The sequence below is a fragment of the Micropterus dolomieu genome, linkage group LG04, assembly GCF_021292245.1.
Source record: "Micropterus dolomieu isolate WLL.071019.BEF.003 ecotype Adirondacks linkage group LG04, ASM2129224v1, whole genome shotgun sequence".
Classification (NCBI taxonomy): domain Eukaryota; kingdom Metazoa; phylum Chordata; class Actinopteri; order Centrarchiformes; family Centrarchidae; genus Micropterus; species Micropterus dolomieu.
The window spans coordinates 27,825,599-27,848,561 of NC_060153.1; the positions used below are offsets into that span (position 1 = coordinate 27,825,599).

The 22,963-nt window shown below is 42.5% G+C and overlaps 1 long non-coding RNA gene across 1 annotated transcript in view; it reads right to left on the minus strand.

Annotated features, from left to right (window-relative positions):
* The window catches only part of LOC123970077, a 22,618-nt gene extending 14,576 nt beyond the window's left edge, over window positions 1–8,042 (minus strand). The window contains exons 1-3 of the long non-coding RNA XR_006824865.1: window positions 7,836–8,042; window positions 7,048–7,453; window positions 5,502–5,601 (exon numbers count right to left, since the gene is read on the minus strand). This is a non-coding gene — a long non-coding RNA (uncharacterized LOC123970077). The remainder of the gene's footprint in view (window positions 1–5,501; window positions 5,602–7,047; window positions 7,454–7,835) is intronic.
* Window positions 8,043–22,963: the final 14,921 nt, after the last annotated feature.

Genomic DNA, 22,963 nt, shown 5'->3' on the forward strand with positions numbered 1-22,963 from the left:
GGGGGAGTGGTTGTTGCAAATTAATTGCCCATCGCTTGTCAGTGCAGTGTAGAAAAACTAGCATGGTATAGCTGTCTCTGTGAGAAGCTGTCAGCCAAGGACAATGAATGCATCCCATTTCTTCCCCACCTTGCTACATCTGGTTTAATAAAGAGAGACGTGGACCACAGACAGAGCTGTGAGAGAGTGTACAGCAGCAATGTGGTCAGGTTGTACACACACAGACATGAAGAGGAAGAGCGGGATTACAAACAGGTTTGATCTCCCCGGGGCTGTCCAGACCGGCTGACAAGGGAGGAGGGGAAAGACGAGGAGGCGGGGGAGCTGTGATTTGGGCTCCTTTTATTCACTCCCCTCTCGTCAACTACTTCTCTCTTGCCCGCAGCGTTGTCATTTGGGCTGTCCGGATACAACTGAAGGTCCGGCATTGAAAGAAGCACTACAATAAAGCAAGAGACAGACAAACAGGCAGACAAATGCACCTGGAGGCTGAAGTCTCGGAAAACAGCTGAGACCCACCAATTTGTAAACAGTACAATTTTCAATAGAGTCATCATGTTACTCCCCTCCATATCTCAACCTCTCTCTGTTTCTCAGACTCCATTGTTCATTATTTTGGGGCCACAGAGAAGCTACACTAATTTCTTCACCCAGAGTAGTCAAAGCAGAGCCCAAACTACCTTTAATGCCAAACACATCAAATTGAATTCCTTATTATCGTTTCTTTTTTCAAATGAAAAGCTTGCTTTAATTCCAGTGAAATTGAGTTCCATTTATCTTTATCCAGTTGTAATATTATCCTCTTTGTTCATATCCTATTGGTCTAGGAACGGCTGGGAATAGACAGATGATGAGATAATGATGGTGGGCCTTTCTTCCAGTGATGAGGCCCAACGTGAGGATGACACGGTCTATAGATGAAGAACCGTCCTCCCCAGCCAATTTAGACAGGAGAATTAGCAAGTGAATCACGTCCTTCAAGTTAATGTGTGTCATCTAATATCATTTGTGGCTGAAAGGCAGATGACTTTTTATAAAAAGAGTAATTGTACATCTGCAGGAGAAATGTTCCCCATCCGTCAAATCTCATCTCCTTTAAAGAATTGGTATGTAAAAAAGATGATTTGGTGGTGTTGTGCGATTTAAATCTTCATTATTGTCAGCTGTGTTAAGCTTTGAAACCATTTTACTGATTTACTTTAGTTTTCAGACTTGAACGTCATATTAATTTATTGTGAAATAGTGTAATTGCTAATCTAAGTGTATGATTATTTAATGATTGCAATTCATGTATTCCCAAAACACATGTAAGGTTTTATGCACCAGCAGCCTAAAGAAATTTGTTGGAAGATATTCGGATGATAAAAGACTCAAAATACTGTATATGTATGCATTTAATTAGATCCCTCGATAGTAGATACCCTAACTCTACAGTGGGTATGGTATCGTCAGACCAAGCGTTGTCCTGTAATGTAGTAGAGCATATCTTGCTTGAACATTTCTTTACCATGTGACTGTATGTGTTGCACATGCATCCACTGTGGTAAACGCAAATCTGGTTCTTATAAAAATATGAGCCCATGATGGGTTTGTGTATGTAAGCGGCCATCATCTCCAAAGAAAGAGTAGAAGGAAATGACAAATGATGAAGTCCTGCCAGTCAGTGTGGACACAAAGACTCATAGAAATACACACACACACACACACAAACACACATGGGCATACACATGCACACATCAAATAAGGTTGGAACATCTGTCAGACACCGGACCAGTGGTTTAGTTAAAAGATGAGGAGGGGTCTGGTGAACGTTCTGCTATTCATTTATCTCGCATTGCTGCCCATTGGTTTTAATTATGGTTGGCTCTTTCAAGTTAGAAATAAGCATGCTTCAAAAACAGAGCTGTCCTTTTTGTGTTCTACCATTGTTTCTGTGGGACTTTGCGAATGGGGGCAAGTGTGTATATGTGTGTGTCTCTGTCTGTCTTTCCTTCACTCTGCCTCCTTGTTCATCCATCTGTCTATTTGCATGTGTACACACATTTTATGCAATTGATGAGCATTTCTTTGTGTGTATGTGTGCGCATGTTAGCGCGTGCCTAACCACGTATGTGCAGATTTGGTCTGCCTTATTTTCCCGGCACAGCTGCAATTGGACTGGATTGATGTGTAACCCAAGCCGGCGCTTTAAAGGGCGAGAGGCCTGGACAGACGTGGTCTTGCTAGTATACCAGATGGGGCTTTATGATGAAAAGAGCATAATCCCCATCCAGGCATCACTTCCATCACTTGTGCACTACAAAGCCATTCACAGCTTTCCTTATTGCAAGAAATAATTATTTTTTTTCTACAGTCCCATACAGAACACAGTTTTTTACTGTTTCTCTCCTCCTTCTCTTGCCATCACTCTCTATCTGTCTTTCTCTTCCCTTTCTCACATCCCTCTGTTTCTCCATCCCTCCATATCTCCCCCATCTCTCTCTTTACCCCCACTCACCCACTCTCCCTTTGCTCTTGAAGACTTGCAAATGTGGCATTAGCTAATATTCAGAGATCCAGGCAAGCGATCCCTTTTTATGCACCAGGGCCCTACTGATTGAGCTACAGTGTGTGCATTGGAAATGAGTGCTGCGCTGGGGCTGGCAAGCCCCATGCCTCTGATTGGTATTCAATATACATGTCACTGCAGGACATGTTAGTTTGAAGCTATGGGTTTACTCTCGCTCTCTTTTGCTCTGTGTCTCCATGTGTCCTCTCTCATCCTCCCCTAATTCCAGCCATAAAATGCCTTTCTTTGCCACAGTCACTTACAAAGAAGACAGCAAATTGGACACAGGGGCAATTAATAGGCTGGGCCAGGCTTGCACTGTAAATGTAGTTGACAGATTTTTTCCATTTTTGTTGTATTAAATAGCATGACTTTGAGACACTCCTCTGCATTTGGATGTAGCCCCCTCCCCTTGGTGCTTGGTGCATGTTTCATAGAAAACTCATAAATAGGCCTGTCTCTCTACATGGAAGCTTTATTGGACAGTATAACACAAAATGTAGGTCTCTGTAATTTCCCACCCCCTCCTCCCATATATATTTAGTGCATATCTCTCTCATAATTTCAGTAGTAAATATAATGATCCATCGTCAACCGCTTATCCTGTGTACAGGGTCGCGGGGGGCTGGAGCCAATCCCAGTTTACATCGGCTGAAAGGCCGGCTACACCCTGGACAGGTCGCCAGCTAAATGTAATGATCAAACATAATAATTATTTTTCAGGTGGCACACTTTGCATATTGTCTTTCCATAAATTTGTTTCTATTTACGAGTTTGCCTGCAATGTATATCTGTATCCTATCTCTCAGGCCCCCTGCCCCACTAAGTGATTCAGTTTTTTCTTTAAATCGTAAAGCACATACACGGATCCTCCCTCATTCTTTCAGTTGCCTGTTTTCCTCGTTCTAAGAGCTTCACTGTGAGCACCAGGGGAACGGAGGATTTCTTTCTGTCTTAGACTTACATCACGCTTGCAGAATATGTCAGGGATTGGACTTTTACATTAACATGAGGTGTAGCGTGCATGAAAGCTGACATGGCAGAAGTGGTGTGTGACTTAAGCTCAAGTTGAGATCCGCACTGGGACTCAAGCGGTGACGTACCCCGGAGCGCCTGTGCATCAGTGGCAGATTTGCTACTGTGATTTCAAGGAAACGTTAATCACATTCGGAAAGAGAGGCGAGAGGAAAATATCCATTATATATAAACATGACCCATTCATTTTATATTTTGAAGGATCGAAATAAATATAAAACTGTAAACATGAATGAAACATCTAAGCTGTGTTTAGTCACTGTACATCAGAAAAGAAGATTATGAGAAGGCTTAATGTGAGGAGATGTTTATGTGATGAGAGCACACTGTATCTTAGTTTTGTGGGCCAGCAGACTGTTGAACACATGGATCTGTTTCAAATTTCCTCTTCTACTCTCCCTTTAGGAGAGAGAAAAAGAGTGGGGTGGTGTTTGTGGTGAGTCAATACTCCACACCAGCCCAGGACACAATTGCTCCTCTCCCGCTGAAATCTAAGGGCCTATCTGTTGGTTCCTTCTTGTGGGCCTCGTTCCAGGTTTGCTTTGGCCCTATTCCAGGTGTGGAAAATGAAGTGTAAACAGTTTACAGATCTGCTGTGGCTGGGGAGGGCCGTGGGCTTTAGCTAGGAGGAATGTAACCTGAACACCACTTCACAGGGAGGCAATGTTGCAAGATGGGGCATTCTTGTATCAGGGCCTAACAGGAAACTGACCCAGCAGTTCAAGGGAGAGCCGGCTGGTGCGAACACTTGCTGGCGTCAGTGATCATGTGGGGAGTTTCTGGCAGAGGCAAGGAGGCCGCATGGCTTTTGCCCCATAAGCTATCACCCCTGATACTTTATAGTTGGTTGTAACAGGTCTAACATTGGTTTAACATCAAAAATACATACGCATGTATGAGTTGCTTGATATTGAGTGTAGAATGAAGCACCACATAGAAAGCATGCACGTCCTACCAAGCAGCTATAGATTACATTAGAATGTGAACAATCACAAAGTAATTTTGTTATTCATTATCTCTGTCCTCTCATATATTTTGGCAGTTAAGTAGAGTGTGGTTATATAATTATGCCATCCATTTATCTCTTGAGTGCATTTGGCACATCACAACTTATCACCTTTTATCATGCTGGGATGCCGTTGGATTGCATCATGGATGGCAGCATATTTGGGGTCAGTGTTCAGATTAGTTGAACCTAGGTTAGTGGTATTAGTAAAGCTAAAAATATTCAGTCCAATGAAGATTCTGCAGTCAAAAACGCATACATGCAGCTGCTGTATGTTCAGTCATGAGATGGTCATTTCACTTGTATTTATGAGCTGTATGCTCTTGCAGTGCACACACACACATAAATCACTGGTGTTTTTATCATGCATGTTTATAATCACCTGATGTCACATGATGTGGACGTGCTTTTCTGTTGTCTGAGAATGAATGCAGCTGCGCCTGATGATGCTGTAGCACTAATCATCAGTGCAGGGAAATGAGGTGCTGGCAAGAAAGACCTTTGAGGAAGTAGACACGTATCTCCAAGGACACATACCACCCAACAGATCAAAGGACCTAGAGGACGTGTTTGATGGGGAAACCACACTGGTTTTCAAAGCATTGTAGTCCTGCATCTCACTAGCCCACCAAGGCCCATGATAGAAATTCTAATACCCCTGCCTGTCAGTTAATTGAAGCCCCCTTCTGTCCCTTGGGGGACAGCAGGCTAGTCCTTACAGAGAATCTTTATCTTACTGCATGCTTGTCATTAATTATTATTCCTCAATCACCTCCTCAGTAACACCGTTTATTGTTTGAGTGTGTTTTCGTGTCTTGTCACCAAATCTCTTGTCTTGGGAGAAGACACTGATGTTTGACAGAGAGAGAGATCACAGCTATCCACATATTCACTCATATCATATCAGCCTACCTTTGGGGATGTTGTGTGTTGGCTGAGGGGACGTTTGGTTGTCAGTATTGCTGCATTTGATCATGGGGGGGGGGGGGTCTGTGCCTTCGCTAGTCTGCATCTTCATAACATCAGAGTATATGGTAGAGGACATGAGAAGGACATGAGAAGAGATTCAGCCTGATGTTTGAATGTGGTTGTATTTCATTGTATATTACATATATTACATATGTATGTATACACATACACACACACACACACACACACACACAGCACTTCTGTCATTCCAGAGACATGTCCCCTTCCCCCTGAGACAGGCCATCTTCCAGACAGACAGGAAGTCAGCCCTGCCTGTGTGAAGTTCGCAGAGAGGAGGAGGTGATGGAAGTCGATCTGAGCTCAGCCATGTTTCTACACATGGCAGATGTGGTGCTCACTGTAAAGTATACAATTGATCTTTGAGAAAATATACACAGCTCAGCGTATCGTGCGTGTATCAGAGTTATCTTGTCTCAAATCGCATTTGACATGCACTAACCCATGTATGTTTTCCAGCTTAACGTGTCTGTTTGGCCTATGAGGGGATGACGCTGCATTCCGCTGACAGTCCTGACAAATTGTGTCTTAAAACCCTGACGAATGGTTTTCTATTTGCAATGATATCATAGCATGTGCAGCTGTGTCAGCCTGGACCACTCGCTGGGCGCTCTGTGGATGCATATGATACTCCATTAAGGGACACTGGCTCTTGTTTGGGGTCCAAAGAGCAGTTGGAACCCTTGACCAGATCACCTCCCTCGCCGCGGTTCATTGGGATGGCGCACAGCATATCTATAGTTTCCCACTTTGTCTCTGTGAACTCCTATCTCCAGACCAAATGACCGGGTAGGTCAGTGAAAGGGAAATTGCGTGCATTCCTCCATAATCATAAGAGGTATTTAAATATGCTCTCTAAATAATCATGTGGTCCAGCCGGGAGCATCCATTGAATTTTTCACAAAAGCACTTTCTGCTATTTACATTCCTAAAATGTAATGTGGTTTACTTATGCAGCTGGACGGCCCGAATCAAAGCATTCATTCCTGGGGACCAAGTGCACGCAGAAAGAGAGGGAGAAAGAGAGGAAGAGAGAGGCAGGAGGGGGGCTGAGGAGAAAAAGTTCAAAGCGTGTGAGGTCAAGCTTGAGGGTCACTCTCTCAGTGCCTTTTCCCTGCCTGCGTGAATACATAACCGGCAATTGACTTTCTAATCGGGAGGGGCCTCATAAAATATGCAACTTAATAATAACGGTTATCATGGGTCCTTTTTTGTTTCCACCGTGTGTTTTAGTCTAAAGCGAGCTGTGTATTAAATAATGACAGTGCTGCTGCCTGCTGCCTCTATGATTTGCCTCTGAAATCCAAAATGACAACCAACCATTTCCCTCTACCCCTCACTCATAAAGCCCCTTCCCTACTAGATTTTCCTCTGATTGGATCAAAGCTTTGACCTGTGTTGCCAGGTGACCTTTCCTGATCCCACTTGTGCCTCCAGAGTAGGCACCCTTGGCGGGGCACCTGGGAATTACCTCAACAGTGGTGTAGTCGGTGGCTGTCACCAAGCCCTTGTCTTTTTGATGTCACCTCTGACACCAGCCTCTGTAGCGATCGCCAGGGAGATCTGACGCCCTTGCTGGGCTGTGAATAATAGAATATATCTACCTGTCTTCGACCGCCGTTGTCACCTGTGCTCCCTATGATGAAATGTTCCCATGCTTATCTTCAGGGGTGATGTGTTCTGCCTGTCTGTTCCAGGGTACAAAGCGAAGCGTCGACGGCCGGCCTTGGGAAAGAGCTGTCAACAAAGGTGGCTCAGCTGGCAGTGCCCAGGGCTCCCGTGGGGCCGAGAGCTGCCTGAAGTGGAGAGTCAAGGACGCTGGAGGATGACAAGGGACAGCTGGAGAAGCGGCGGACTCTTCACTCTCTGAGCAGACTCTATGGATCACAGTCAACAGTGAGAGACACCAAGTGATGTTCAGTGTGCACTCCTTTCCCATGTGTTCAATCACCAAGCCCCAACAGGACTCATTGCAAGTTTGTTTTTGTATGTATGTAGCATATACTGTATCTAAGTGCCTCTTAAGCAAATGGCAATTTGTTTGATCAATGTGTGTTTTTTTCCTTTTTTCACTCCCTTCCACTGCTCATGTTTTCTCATTTCATTTCATTTAGGGATTTGAAATATTGATTCCACAGTATTCTCCTTTTCCTGAACCTTTTGCTTTCAATTTGTGGGACCAGTCTCATCAATGACGGCTCCCCCTGTCTTATCTTCCTGCCAGTGGTTGCTGACAGACTTCTGGCCTGTCAGGCTTACCTCAACAATCCTTGGAAAGGGATTCCACTGCTATTCACAGCTGCGTAGGAGGTCAACACTTTAACATGTCTAACCCTGCGAATGAGGTTTTGAGGATTTGGCAAGTGCCAATGCATGCACTGATGGATGGATGGATGGATGGATGGATGGATGGATGGATGCTGTGGCGTTGGTAGATGGTGAGGGACTGTGTGTCCGTGGTTTGGCCCGAAGTGTCGCTGTTTCCGTAGCTACTGTCACTCCTCACATTAAACGACTAGAATGCATGTTGTTGCCAGTTGGCATATGATGTGATGTTTTTTTTTAGTTAGTTTGTTTTTAAGTTTAAATCAAAATACACACAAGGTGCATTCATATGAATTTAAGGCATATTTAGGAAGGATTTACTGACAGTCCGTGATATCAGTAATTATAAATACATCACAGATGGATGTGCAATAAACTAGTGTGCAGGAAATAATGATTATGACTGTGTGGCCGTGATTTCATCAAAGCCACTGTCCTCATGGAGCACATGTGTGTGTCAGGCATCATCTGCTGTGGATTATTGTGGTATGGGAATGTCTGTGGGTTGATACGGCCCCCACCATTTTATCACCATATGTCACCCTTGTGCAAGTTTGAAAAACTGTGATATATTCTGCATGATATGCATAACTCAACAAATGTGAATTTCACTTTTTACAAGCTCTTTCTTTCAGCAGAGTATTCCAAAGCAAGCGGTCATAGTGGGTTTTTTTCTTGGCCTTGATGGAACAACCAATAATTCATGACAAAAAATGTGACCTGCTACCCTACAAACTTGCCATAATCCGAGTTCAGAATCCACATTAAGCAGAAAAAGATAAACCAGGTTTATGCTCAATACCAGTGTCCAGAAATAGGATTCAGTAGTCTGCTGTTATCTTAGTATTGAAAACAGGGGATTCCTCAACTGATAAAGAAACAATACTTTGTATGACTTCCTTCCTTCTTTCTTCTTGCCTTTCTGTTCTTAATTTCCTCCTCTCTGTCACCCTCTATTTCCTTTCATTATATCTCTCTCTGTCTCTCCCCCATCCTTTCTACCTGCCATCACCCGTCTTTCTGCCTATCTCTAAGCCGGTTGGAGATGAATTCCTCATTCCTTGAATGCACACAGAAATGCTTAGCGCTCTGGCGTCAGCACTTCTTAAAATGGGGTGCTGCCACTGCTGCTCCAGCTGGAGGTTCAGCACTCACCCCCCCCCATCACCAAAATCCTGGACAGAGAAGAAGAGATGAGAGTGGGAGGAAAATCCACTAAATCCGCCAAACTCAGGAATGTATTTTCATTAAAAGAAGTTTGTTTGAAGGGATTGGAAAGGTGGAGGAGGGAGAGGCAGAAGTGATCAGACCCAATAGCTCAGTGGCTGCACAGTGCTACAAGTATTAGGGAAGCAGAGAATGAGGATACATTACACCTGAAATAGACTGGAGACTTTATTTGGCTGCAGGACTTGCTAACAGGACTTTATCAGTTAGCTAAGGAGAAAGCTCCCGTCTCAAATCCCTGTTTCGCTGCTTGTCGTGGTGTAGATTGTAGAATAATGTTTCTAAGTGTATGTGAGTGCATGTTTATGTGTGTGTGTGTGTGTGTGTGTGTGTCACCTCTACCACTAGCTAAAGCCATCATCCCTCTAGATCTCCCATTATCCAGTCCAAACACGTCTAGATTTATTTCTCGCTCTGGTCAGTCTCCAGGAGAGGTAATTACTACCCAAAGAAACACAGGACTTCCTGGAAGAAGCTTATCGGAATACACACACCATCCACTGTCTTAAATGTGACTACAGACACCCCTCTACCCTTCTACAGTTAGGTACCTGGATTTCTCTCTTTAAATACACAAAAAAAGGTGCGGCCACTGTTTTTTCTCACATTGTCCAGCCTTTGCCATTTGTATGTTAAGTGAGAAAAGTGACTATGTCTTTCATAAGAAATGGTCGGGGCCTAATCCAAATTCTTGCAACCTGTGCAACACCAAACAGTAGACAGACAAAGTTAGCAGCTGTCTAGTAAAGATAGTGCAGTATTTAACAGCAAATATCAAATAATACAGGCTTAAAGAATAATTCTGGTTTACTGGAACTTGGGTCTTGTTTCCACAGTATCGACCGTCACTCTTAGTAATAAGATTGTACTCACCAGCTTAATCTGTGACATCACCAAAAAAAAGTTCAGCAAAGAGAGAAACACAACAGTCATACAGAAATCACAGATGACCCTAACTGAACTTACTTGAAGCGGAATATTAAGGCTAACAGGGAATTAATCAAACTGTCTATTGTAAATATTTATCACAGTTCAAATTTCAGGTTTAGCTCAAGATAAAGATGTTTTAACTGTTGGCTTGTTTACAAGTCTATTCCCACCACCGTTTTATGCCCTGTTAGACTTTTGTAGCGATGTCGCCATGTTCCTAGATCTCAGCATTTACTTTTGTGAGCACAATGTAATAGCTGACAAAAAATATGGCCCAAACTACAAAAATAAGACCCAAGTAATTAACCAGAGTGATCATTTAACACCTAAACCAGGTGTCTACATAGGTATTTCCACCATAGGGCAGTAACATCAGATCCTGCCTGTATTTTGGCGGCTGCCTCTCTCTCCCTATCTGTTTCAGTACTTTGTTATCTGTCTCAAATAACTCCCTGAGGGTGTGTAATATCACCTAACAGGCTGAAACCCAGGAAAAATGAATCAATCAATATCATTCTGTGGTTTCGGTAATCCCTGCATAAGTCTAATAGGCTGTTGAGATCCACTCTTTCTATGAGCTGACTCAGTCAGATGAACCCACCAGGCCTTTTTGGCTGCTCCTCCCTGGCTGCTCTGCCCTTGATCAGCCCAGGGTGGTGGATGCACATGGGACCACCCCTGGATTAAAAGAGCCTATTGCTCCCTTGATCAGCAGGAATGAACTCTTGCATGCCTTTAAACATACACAAACACACAGAGAACCGCATGTGTGCATGATTACATGTACACAAAAACAGGAGGGAACATCATATGGCAGAATAATATGAATCTAATTTGATGATACACAAGAATACACACAAACTGAAATATCTATCCATCACCGAATGTGTGTACAGATTGACTGAGGCATGTGGACAAATGCGATGCCAGATAGTTTCACGTGCACACCCCGTTCATCACAAACACACAAATAAACACGCAGAAAAGGCCAGAAATTAGAGCAGGAATAACAGACAGCAACACACACATGCAGAGGCCTCATTAAATCCAGCTCCACAGTGTGATGTGTGTTGGTTTCTTAGCCCACTGGTGATGATGAGGCGTAAGCCGACACCTTGATGTTGTGATGCTGCTGTTGTCAGTGGGCTGCAATGTGCCCGCCCGATTAGGCCGGCCATTCGCTTAGTATCACTACCACATACAATACAACTCCCACAAGACCTTCTGAGACACCTCTTGTCAGTCTCCCTCAGTCTTTCTCCTCCTCGCTCCCTCTCTTAGCTGTTGCCATGGGGTGCAGCAGGGCGATGGAGGGCGTTTGAAGGCTGGCGCAGAGAGGGAGGGGCTGGAACATGGAGGGGCAAGAGAGAGAGAAAGGAATGGGGCAGTAGACAAAGATAGGGATGAAGGCGAGTGAGGAGGGCCAGAAAAAAAAAGATGGAGAATGAGAAAGATGAGAAGTAGAGAAAAAAGGGGAAGAGAAACCAAAGAAAGGGGATGGTGGGTGTTTCTCCTTTTATTTTTTTTTCTTTAGAAAATAGCTTTAGACTCTGTGCTTGGCTGATAGCACTGCTACTGGCACACGAACACACATTATACATGCATACACACACGAAGACACACAAACTCATTTTGCTTGCTCTACATGGCAATCACCATGGTAACAAAATGTACAGAACACAATCGGGGTGGGATATTTTTAAGTTTCAAAGGCATGGAAACAACAATAGGGACGACAAAGGGAGGAAAAGATGAGAAGTGGGGAGAGAGAGAGAGGTTGGGGGGGGGGGGGGGGGGGGGGGGGGGGGGGGGGGAGTGAGAGAGAGAACGAGAGTTTCGCCAGTCTAAGTGCAAGCAGATGGATGTGTGAGTGTGCGCGTATGAGAGTGTGCAAGGTCACAGCCCAGAGCCATCTGTATTGGGAAAGGGGAGAATGAGGGATGGAGGATAAAAGTAGGACAGGACCTAAAACACATTTCACCCAAATTACAATTTTTAAATATTTTCTCCCTTCTCCACCTTTCGATATCTACCCACACACATTGTTTTGTTTTTATTTATCCAGGTTTTGAGGTGTCTGACTTGATCAATGCACTTTTGTTTGAGGTGTGAGTATTGAAACTTTACATTTGAAAAATTCACCTGCAGCTTGTCTTATCAGAAACCGTGTACGCCTGACTGTGAACAGGAACATCATGTTGACATTGCCTTCTGTGAGTAACAAGCACATTGTTTCTGGAAGAAAATACAAGCTCCTGTTGAATTTTTAACTGAAAAAAGTATCTTACATCTTTATATATTTCCTTGTATTAGATACGTAAATCTCAGCGACATACTGTATGTCTCAAAACCTGTGCAAATACAACCAAAACTGTCACAGTGGCTAAATACTACCAGAGTTGGTGAGAGTGTTTGTTTTTACGTAAAGTGGGTAAACTAACTTTTTAAAGGCCCTGAAAATGTATTTTCTCAATCAGCTTCTTACTATGAGCAATAGAATCCTTCAGGAGCACATGTTAGAATAGCTTTGGTTATTCTACATGACATTTGTGCTTTTGTCTTTGCTTTTCTCACTGAGTGGGTGGGGCTCATTTGGAAAAAGGTGAGACCGCATACTTCTGTGTACCAGTCAAAGTTAAGACAGGTGACAGGTGCCAGGTTGTTTTGTTTATGTTGCTCATTTCAGTCTGATGAAACCACACCCACACAATCCTGATTGAGTTTTAGGTTATTTAAGTTTTAAACGCTTAATAAATACTGAATGAGAACATTTTATTCATTTTTGCTTTAGTCAAGTATATTTAATGTTATAGAGAAATACAAGATTTGACACATAGTTTACAGGGGCTTTAAAACCACAGCATTATATTATGTTCATGTGTTGCATTCACTTGTGTGTGGTTTGGGACGTGCATGCCTGTGAGCGTGTTTGCTGTGGCCTAAATGCAAAGTGTGTCTTGAGTATTTGTGGGTATGTTTGTACGAGTGTGTTCTCCCCCATAACAGCTCATCCCTCCTGTCTGGGTGTAGATTTAGCAAGGACAGCTGAGTTCATTTCAGAAGTTTAAGCGGGTCAGAGGTCAGACACTGGTGTAGGTGGCCTCTTGTACTGAGACCACCATCCAGGAGTTGCCAAATAAATCAGAGTCTTGCTGAGTGCTTTGGCGAGCATGACATACCTCCCTCCCTCACACTCTCTCTTTCTGGTTTCCATCCCTCTCTCTGTCTGTCTGTCTCTCTTTCATGCTCTCACAAACGTATCCAAGCCAACAGCATAAAGCCACATCTGGCCCACTTCCCCCCACTGGACATGAACAACACTGCCACCTTGAAAATCTGTGTGCAAATCCAGATGTTGTGACTTGTGCATGTGTGTCCTACACGCACACACATGCACATGTATACGTTGCACACATTTGCAGATTAAGTGTGCATGCATGCAAATGTGCCCACACATGCTGTACACACCAGAGCTGTTTTCACACTTGTTTACTTTTGTTCTGAATCATGGTACATTTACGTAATGCTTTCCCCATCAAAGTGCAGCTGTTTACCACTGTTGCCAGGAAACAAAGTAGGCCTATGCAGGGAAAATGGAGAACAATGTTGGAGACGGTGGAGCCACATGAGTATGACTGATAAGAGTGTACCCATCCGGATGGCTTGCAAAGAAATAACACAGAAATGGCTGTACACAGGAACTGATCTGAGACAACTTTGTTCAGGGAGACTTGGATAATGTTTAAAAAAAAGCATTCATATTGCTACATTAGTAGGTGAACTACTTCTGGATTTAGTGCTCTAGTCAGAACTGAAAGTAGAACACCAAAAGCCACTCGTGCATCTTTGTGAAATAGGTGGTGTTGGAAGCTTGGTGATTTAGTGACTACTTGCACTCTCAGTGGCTAGCAGGACAGTAAATTAACACATTTAATCCAAGGAAATGTGTGTGTCCCGTCCAGCGAATGACTGCTAACTATACCTCTGTTGTAGAGCAGTTTATACTTCAGGTCAGCTCGATCAAGACAGTTTTTTGGTCAAAGTTCAAAGTGAAAGCTATTTGGGTATTTGCTTCATGAGTAAATCCACTGATTGCAGTGATTACAATGCAATAAATAGATTTTCTTCGAACATTTGTAAATTGCAATTTTGTACCGTAAAATCATCAGGCCATCCATTTTGCTGGACAGGGAATGCACAACAGAAAGACACATGTAGCAAAGTCAGTGTACTGTGGTGATCTGAGCGCATGCTTGCGTCACACACAACACATACCAGACAGTCAGCTCAGGGGAGATTTGTGGTCACATTTCAAACCAAACTCACCAGTTGAATAGGCCCAGTTTGTCCTGATTGACAGCCAGTGCGCTAGTTACCAGCAGCACTGGCCCAACTACAATCATCCGGTGTCAAGAGGCATCACTTGGTTTTATTTTCATTGGCCAACTTTTGTATTCAAACTGAATTCTTTTTTTTGTTTGATCCAGAAGATGAGTTTTTTTGTTGAGATATGGACTCTTGCGGATATTTGACGTGAGATAAGGACCCATTCATGACCACAGTTCACACACGAGGCTGAACAGTGGACCGTATAATGTGGTGAACTTTATATTCCTTGTCATCTGTTGGTAACTTTTGAAAAACCTAGTTGCTAAGCAAAATGGAGTGATTGTCATGTCCTGAAATACATGGGTCCCTTTTACATGGAAATATGCATGTAATGTTTTTGTGTAAATGTATTGAACATTGAATTTATATTAAATGATGCCTAATTGAGCTGAATATTATTCCTTCCTTTATGTAAAATAACCAAAACTATTCTAATGGCAGACAAGAAAAAATACTTGCCTGTGGCAGGCAGTGAAAAACATTGCATACAGTACATTACGTACAAAGATGTTCATTCAAGCATACCCCTACCTTTACATGACTCTGACACTGAAGTGCCAACAGTCTGAGAACCTATGGGCAGCTCAGAGTGTCAATACAGAAATGAACACTTCCATTCAATCATGAGGCCTCATGCTGAGCTCAAAGTGTCAAACGGAAGCCCTCCTTGTATAGGAGAGACAGAAGCGAGGCACAGAGGTCCCCACAGGTATCCAGTCTGTTCAGAACATCAAGCCTGTGACTTCTACCATCCCCATTTTTTGGAGTAATGATCCAAAGTGGGACAACAGACCGCCGTCGTGTGCAGCTGCAGATAGGGCAGGTTGAGCTCCGCGTGCAGGAGACTTTTACCATGACGATATGCCTCAAAAGATAATTTGATGATCTGTGTGTGTTGCTGCCAGGTTAGCCCACCACCTCCACCATCTCCTCCCAACCCCTCCTCCTCCAGTTCCTTCATTGCCGCGGTAACTTATTAATTTCTGTCAGCTGGTTTTCCCTGCCATTTAGAGATACTACCAAATCACATTATGTCTGTCATGGATTATGCATACAGGCAATGCGTCTCCTTGAAGAAGAAAAGAGAAAAAAAAGATCAAAGATGTTCTTACAATCACCTCTAAGTGAATATGGGAGATGGACGTGTTTGTGTGTGTGTATGAGTGTGTGTGTGTGTGTGTGTGTGTGTGTTTGCATCCCACATATGCTTTATGGGGAATGCAGATAGCCAACAGAAATGCCTTTGGCTTCATTGACATTGTGCTCACTTTTCATACCCATGTTATATAATTATCAGGATCATTAATCATTGAATACTTTTTGGGGGTGATTTCTGTTGAGTGCACTCTGGAACATCAAAAGGTCATCTATGCAGTTATGTTAGCTGTTGACTGAATGAAACAAGACATGCACATCACAGGTTTTATGTAACTGAGCTCAGAATCTGAAAGGGCACATACCCATATTCCCATATTTACCCATATTTGGCTGTGTGTGTGTGTGTGTGTGTGTGTGGCAGAGGATTTGAAGCTGTCACTTTGTAATTACCTCAGCAAATACAGGCTTGGAGAGAGTTGACTGAAGTCTTCCAGTTGGACAGCCCTGGGAGAAAATTAGAAGTGACAGACCACATAACACAGCGTGGGACGTAAATAACTTTTACCCCCGTTCTCTCTCTCTCTCTCTCTGTCTCTCTCTCCCTCTCTCTCTCTTTGTCGTAGAAACATGGATGATACTTCAAGGATTTTGAAAGAGAGACAGGGAGAGATGAGCCGAAATGAGAGAATATCCCTCGCTTTCATCTTTAGAAAAAATCTCTGACATCCTCTCTCACTTGCTTTGATGAAAGTCTTGGTTTTTTGGTGTTTTATCCTCTTACACGAGGTGTATGTATTATGGTGTGTGTGTCTGTGTGTGTACATGCACGCACTCACGCGTGTTGTGATGAACACTGGCACGCAGTGATATCATTTTCTCACCAGAATGTGTGTAGGTGGCATGAGGAATCTTGCTTTGTATGTGTGTGTGAGGTAATTTTCTCAGTGCCAGTCGGCGTTGGAGGGCTTGAATTTTTCATTCTGTGTCCTCGTCAAGTACAAAAAAAGTCCAGGGGTTTGTGTTCTACCCACCGGCCGCTCAGCTTCATTTTGTTGTCCAGGACTTACTTCACCGTCCTGTTTTCTTTGAGCTCCGGGCAGGTTGTTACTGAGACAACAACACGGTTGTTACAGCATGTGTTTGTGTCAGTGTGAGTCCAGCATTGATCACTGAAGAAACACTTCCACATCAGTAGGGACTGATGGTATGTCTTGGAGCTACCTCAGACAGCAGTGGAAGAAGTACTCAGATCTTTTAGATAAATAAAAATTAGTACTTGTTATGCAGAAGGGCGCATTTCAAAATCATACATATAATATTTATGGATTATAATTAGTGATGCATTAATGTGTAAGCATCACTAAGGTTGCAGCTTGTAACCTTTTAAACTGCAGAGTAGCTTAATCCATAATAATGCAACATCATTTATTTGTTGATTTAATTTTGTACTAATAATCTGTATCAGCAAAGTAACTAGTAAGTATTGTTGTAGCAGAAAAACTACAACAGTTTCAAAATGTAGTGGAGCGGAAGTATAAAGTAGTATAAATTAGAAATATTAAAGTACAAGTACCTCAGTACTGACCTCAGCCCCCATGTATGTACATTTACACACACACACACACACATATATATAGCACATCATTTCAAGCTGTACCATCCTGCCTCTGGCTCTATACCACCAGTGTCTTTCACTCTCCTTTTTCTCTCTCTTCTCCTGCCCTCCTTGCACCTCCACCGCTCTGCCTGGCTCCAGTCCAGCTATAGATTGTTAATTATGGTTTGTACGTGATGCGCGGTCTTGCCTCCAAATACTACAGCAGTGTTCTTTGGCAGACATCAAAGTGTCGGTGTTTCATTCCATGGGGATTAGTGATGGTTGTGTGTGATAATGCCTCTGCCGACTCGCCGAATTAAATGCCCATGGCTGGGCGCAGGTACTGGGAGTCTAATGAACACACACTCACACAGGCATTCATACACAGTACACACACTTGAACAATGAAAAAAAAAACATCACACAGGAAAGATACTTACGTGTCACAAACAGAGAAAGAACATGCCGCAAAGTAAATGCTCACAGCCTAATTACAGAAAAATAATATTCATCCATCATGATTAAACTGTGGACTACAGAGTCAAGCAAACTCTCATCCCTTTCATCTGTCTTCTCTCAGAAAAAATACTGTATGTTGGTCAATATGTCCACAGAGATCCACAGTACATTGACTGTCCTTCACTCATCTCTCATCTTACACCCCCGTAGCAAATTGGATTTTTAAACGGCTCGTTTTTGATCATTCCCCCATACTCATAATTGACTCTGGTTTTCTCTCTCGCTGTCTGTTTTCCTCTCGCTCTTTCGCTCTGTCTCACCAGCAAACTTAATGAAACAAGAATTGGTGAAAAAATGAAAAAGAGCAGTCTCTATAGCAACTCTCGCCATGATTTGTACAAAGGACAAATGACAAGTGTTTAAAGGGCTGGGGGGTGTTTTAATGCTCAGTTTGTGCTTTCTCTCGTCGACTGAGAAGGTCTCGGGAGACAGCAGGAAAAACAGCCATGAAAGGAAAATTACAGAGAGAGACAGAGGGAGAGGGAGAGGCTGAGGGAGAGAGAGCGATAGTAACTCGTCCTTGGTGATCAATGCATGTGCTATTGTCTGTTCTGTTTCTTTGTCCACAAGGACGAAGGCAGAGGAGAGAAGGAAAGTGATGCATATGAACAGTGTTTCAGCCCCTTATACCAAATGCCTGACCACAAGCTTGGTATAAAGGTATAACTGCACTGCTGCTAGCATGTAGGTGTCTCTGTGTGTCCTACATATACAGTACATACTGTATAGTGTATGGATATGTTACCACTGTTCTGAAATGTTTCAACCTCCCCTCTTTCTTTGCTCAAATGAAATACTGAAAGTCACCTCATAGCTCTGGGATAATTACAGTTTATTACAACTTTGGTCATATTTTTGTAATTGTAAATAAAATTGCAAATTAACCAAGTTAATTGATGAGATGTGGGAACAGGACATCGCTTAAAGTACCACAGGGCAAGAAAGGCGAGCGGTAAGACGATCAGACAGGTTTTAAACACACCCTGAGGTTATCCAAACTTATTTCAAAGAAAGATGAAGGGTCAAATTATTACCCAAACTGTGTAGTGTAAACACCCTGCAGTTTACAGGGCAGGCTTCATCTTTGCTGCTGTTCTTCTTAGTAGTTGTGCAGTTTCCCCGTCCAACATAGATTTGCACATTTGAATTGTATTGATTTTTCTTCCAAAAAAAGTAGTTCAGAAGAAAAAATTTAAGAAATTGCTCAGCAGAAATTAGTATATACATTTATGTCAGCTGATTGCAGTAACATCAACAGAGACATCACACAGTGCATTAGAGCAATGCCAAGTGTATATTGCAACTGTAAAGTGTCATGCTCAATAAATATTTTAATATCAAATTTAAAGAATTCCTTATCTTTTTTAGTAATAGAGTGTAGTTATGATGAGTGATTGTGCTTTGACTAGTGATGTGAAGCAGAACTTGCTCTGAAAAAGACCATGTACTGGACGTAGAGCCAGACTCTCACCTGAATAAAAAAAAAATGAATAAAAGAAAGAGCCTTGAGCTTGTTAGGCCAAGTTAGAGTTACTGTGGAAGTGTAACCTGCATCATTTATGTGATTATTCCTGCTCTTCACGGGCTTTAAAATGTGTCTTACTTACTGACAACACTGTAATCCTCTCCTCTGTTTGTTGTCATGACATACCCATCATTTGTCTGACATGCTTCTTCAGTATACAGGCTACCATTCACGGGTGCTTCCTGCTTTAGTGACACTGTTAATAGGCATGAACGCATATATATATATTTGTATATATATATATATATATATGTATGAATCTGTGTGTGAGAGAGAGAGAAAAATGCAGACAGACAGATGGACAGAGACGGACCCACCTCAACAGAGACAAAGAAATGACCTTTATTTGTCCTTGTGAACTGCTTCAACAGCGTGCAGCAGTAACGGAAAGAAAGGCACAGGCAACAACAAGAGGAAGAGAGGGAGTCTGAGGGAGATAGTGAAAGAGGTAAAGATAAAAAGAGGACGCGGGGGGAAAAAAGAAAACACCAAAAAAAGATAGAGAGTCTTAGCAGCCAGACAAATACCTCTCTCCACCTGTAATCACCTCCTGCAGGTCAGCTTCTGCCTCGCCTCACCTCGACTCGCCACAATCCTCCAACTAACACTGAGCCAAGCCATCAAACGGCTATCTCTCCTTCTACCTCCCCTTCCCTCTTTTCTCTTCTTTCTCTTTACACAGACAGAAAAGACCTTGATGTTTTTCCAATAATTGGCAGCAGAGGTTGAGAGCTTTTTTTTCTGTTTATCTTTTTTTTTTTTTTGCTCTTCCTCTTCCTTTAGAGATGAATACTTGGCCCGGGATCAAAGGCAGACCCCAACCGGCCACTCTGGCCACCACAAAGGGGCGTTGGGCGCTGGCGTGGGGCCAGTTGCTGCACATGGCCACATATCCAGGGACAAGCCATGCAGATGGGGCCCATGTCGCCTCCACCCCCACTCCTGTGTACGAGAGGTCAGCGGCTAAAGTATCAGAGTGTGTGCTTCCTGTAAGATGATCTAAACTTGTGTGATTGACTCCTTTTTTTTCCCTCCATCTGTCTTTTCCTTACGCTTGTGTTTCTCACAGCTGGTTTGTTTACTTCCTGCAACTGCCCTGTTTTTGTTTCTTTCTACACACTCTTCTTCTCTGACTTTCCATGTTCTTCTTTGCTGTTCCAGAGGGCAGATCTGACTGAGACCGGCGGCCTGTGCAGCGGGAAAAGAGCAGCTAAGGTAAACATCTTGGCCCCACAGACAGATTCATGTTTAAATGTTTGAGAAGACTTGACTAGAGTTTAGTCGAACACTTCCCTCTACCCTCAACAGCCCTTGTTTAAATATATAAGTGCTACAGCCAAGTCAAATGTCTCTGAGGCCAGTACAAATAAATTGAGGTGGAGGACACAAAAAGTGGGATAGATAAAACAAATGAACAAGCCCTCATAGTCCAAATATATATGCAACACCCAGCTTGCTTTTCAACTCCTTCAACTGACACGTTTGCAGAATTTCTCTGAGGACAGCCAATATGATGTTACTGAGTCAGAACAGGATTGTTAGACTCTTGAATTACAGACCAATTGTGATTCACTTCATTAAATTGTAACAAGTGATGTGAAAAGACCATAGTGAGAACCTTCTTTGCTCACAGCACACGTCAAAAAACAACCCTCTATCAGAACCTTGCTCATAAATTTCCAATACAGTTTTCATCTGTGTTACAGTTGGGGAAGTTGCAATATACTGACATAAGAACACACAGTATACACCCATACAGCCGTGTGTCCCTGGATCCATATTGTTTGGACATACCAGTCTTTCTCTTTATCATGCCTTGCGAGATCAACCAAACACTCTGCATTTTGCTCCTTTTTGTAACAAACATCAAGTCACTTAAATGAAAGTTACATGGCACATTCTTCAACTCTTCAAAAGGTTTTTGTAACATCCCAATTTCTGAAACATCCAGGACGTAAAGGAGCAGTTTTGGGACAGAAAAAAAAGACAACAGCAGTATTTTTCCACACTCTGCATGCTGTCATGCAGGATTCCACGGCTTCAGCCATATGTTTAGGATTAGATGTACTTTTTTGTTAGACGAGAACACGTTCAACAGAGTCCTGCTGCTTCCTCGCTGGTCATGAATCAACTGGGCTCTGTCCACACCCTCTCCTTGTGGTCTTAATTCTATTAAACACTATGATAACAGATCACATGTGTGGATAATAACACTTTTACTGTATGAATGATGGAGTCCTTCTTAATGTTAACTGACAAAATATGTGTTTGTATCTGTGTTTAACCTGAAGAGAACAAGGTGAGGTAAAATGTAGTTCTAATATGTGTCATGCATCTCTGTTTTCTTACATCAACTCTATGCTAAAGCACCACAATGCTAGCTGCCAAACTGCAGTGGGGTCTTCATTTGCTGTGAAACCTGTGTGAATACTAATTATAAATGATAAAAGTGATGAATCATCCAAACCTTAATGCTGCATTGTTTGATTTTGTTGACCACTAGGAGGCAGCAGATCAAGCTGGAAACATATATTGTTATCATATCGCCTTGTAAAAATGATGGCTAACATGTTAGCAGACAATTGCTAATTTACACAGCCAGCAGCCACAGAGCAACATTAGCAATTGCTCAATTTCAATTTCCGTCCACATGACAAATAAAATATTCACTCTTGTTGTAGCCAGGTTTGGTCTCCAGCAATTTATATCAACAACAAAATATTCCTGGCTCTTATGCTGTTAAATGCTCCACTATGTTCACCAGCTAGTTGCTAATTTTGTCTTTCTGCTGATGGGTGCTGAGGCAGGTGGTGTTCAGTTGGTTCATCAGAACCTTTTTCGCTGCAACCAGCTGCTGAAAAACCAAAACAACTAACTTGAAAAGATGCTCAAATGCGGTTCACATTTAGTCACTGATTTAGTCACTACAGTTATTTATATAAAAATGCTGATTAGTGCAGCTTTAAGGTGATACTGTATATTACTAGGCTACAAAGCTGTAACAAATGTCATGAAGTAAATGTGAAAGAAACAATAAGTTACCAGTGATCTCAGTACAAGAAGACAGTGAAGATTTGTAAAGATACCACGTTCCTAAACCTTTATCTGTCTCGAATTTAGGACATGGATTTGAAAATCATTTCTAGTTGCTCTCCTAGACTTAATCAAAGTGTCAATGTGTTAAAAGCATAGGTTTCTGTATGTACTACTGCATACAGTTCAGGTAATGCTATCCCCCTGCCGTGGAGAGGTAAATAAAGCCAACTAAATAAAACAACATGACTGACTTAATGTGACCATTATGGAAAAAGCCGTTAGTTCCAACTCAGATAATGGCCCACTTAACACAGAAAGCTTACTAATTAAAAGAGCAGAAAAATGATAATGCAGTTACCTAAATAGGGTCAACTGGTTGGTTGTTTAGCTTCAGTGGTAACTTCTTGGCTGTTAGAAAATTATGAGCAAAGAAGTCTTATGTTGTTTTTCTGTAATAATGGGCATTATTTTCACTTTTATGTGTTCCTCCTACAGAGAAAATAGGCCTGATCTCTCCCTTTGTGGTTGCTCCAACTGCTCACTTCCACCACCCACACAACACATTTTCCCAGGCAACAATGTTCCTCCAAAGTTTACACACAATAAATAACGATATGCCCAAAGCAGTTAGCAGTGGCCCCGCTCTCCGTTTCCTGGCTGGAGTTGAAATGAAATGGTAATTTTGACTTGAGGAGGATTTCAAAGGGATGGCCTCTACTTTTCATCTTGGTGCATACCACG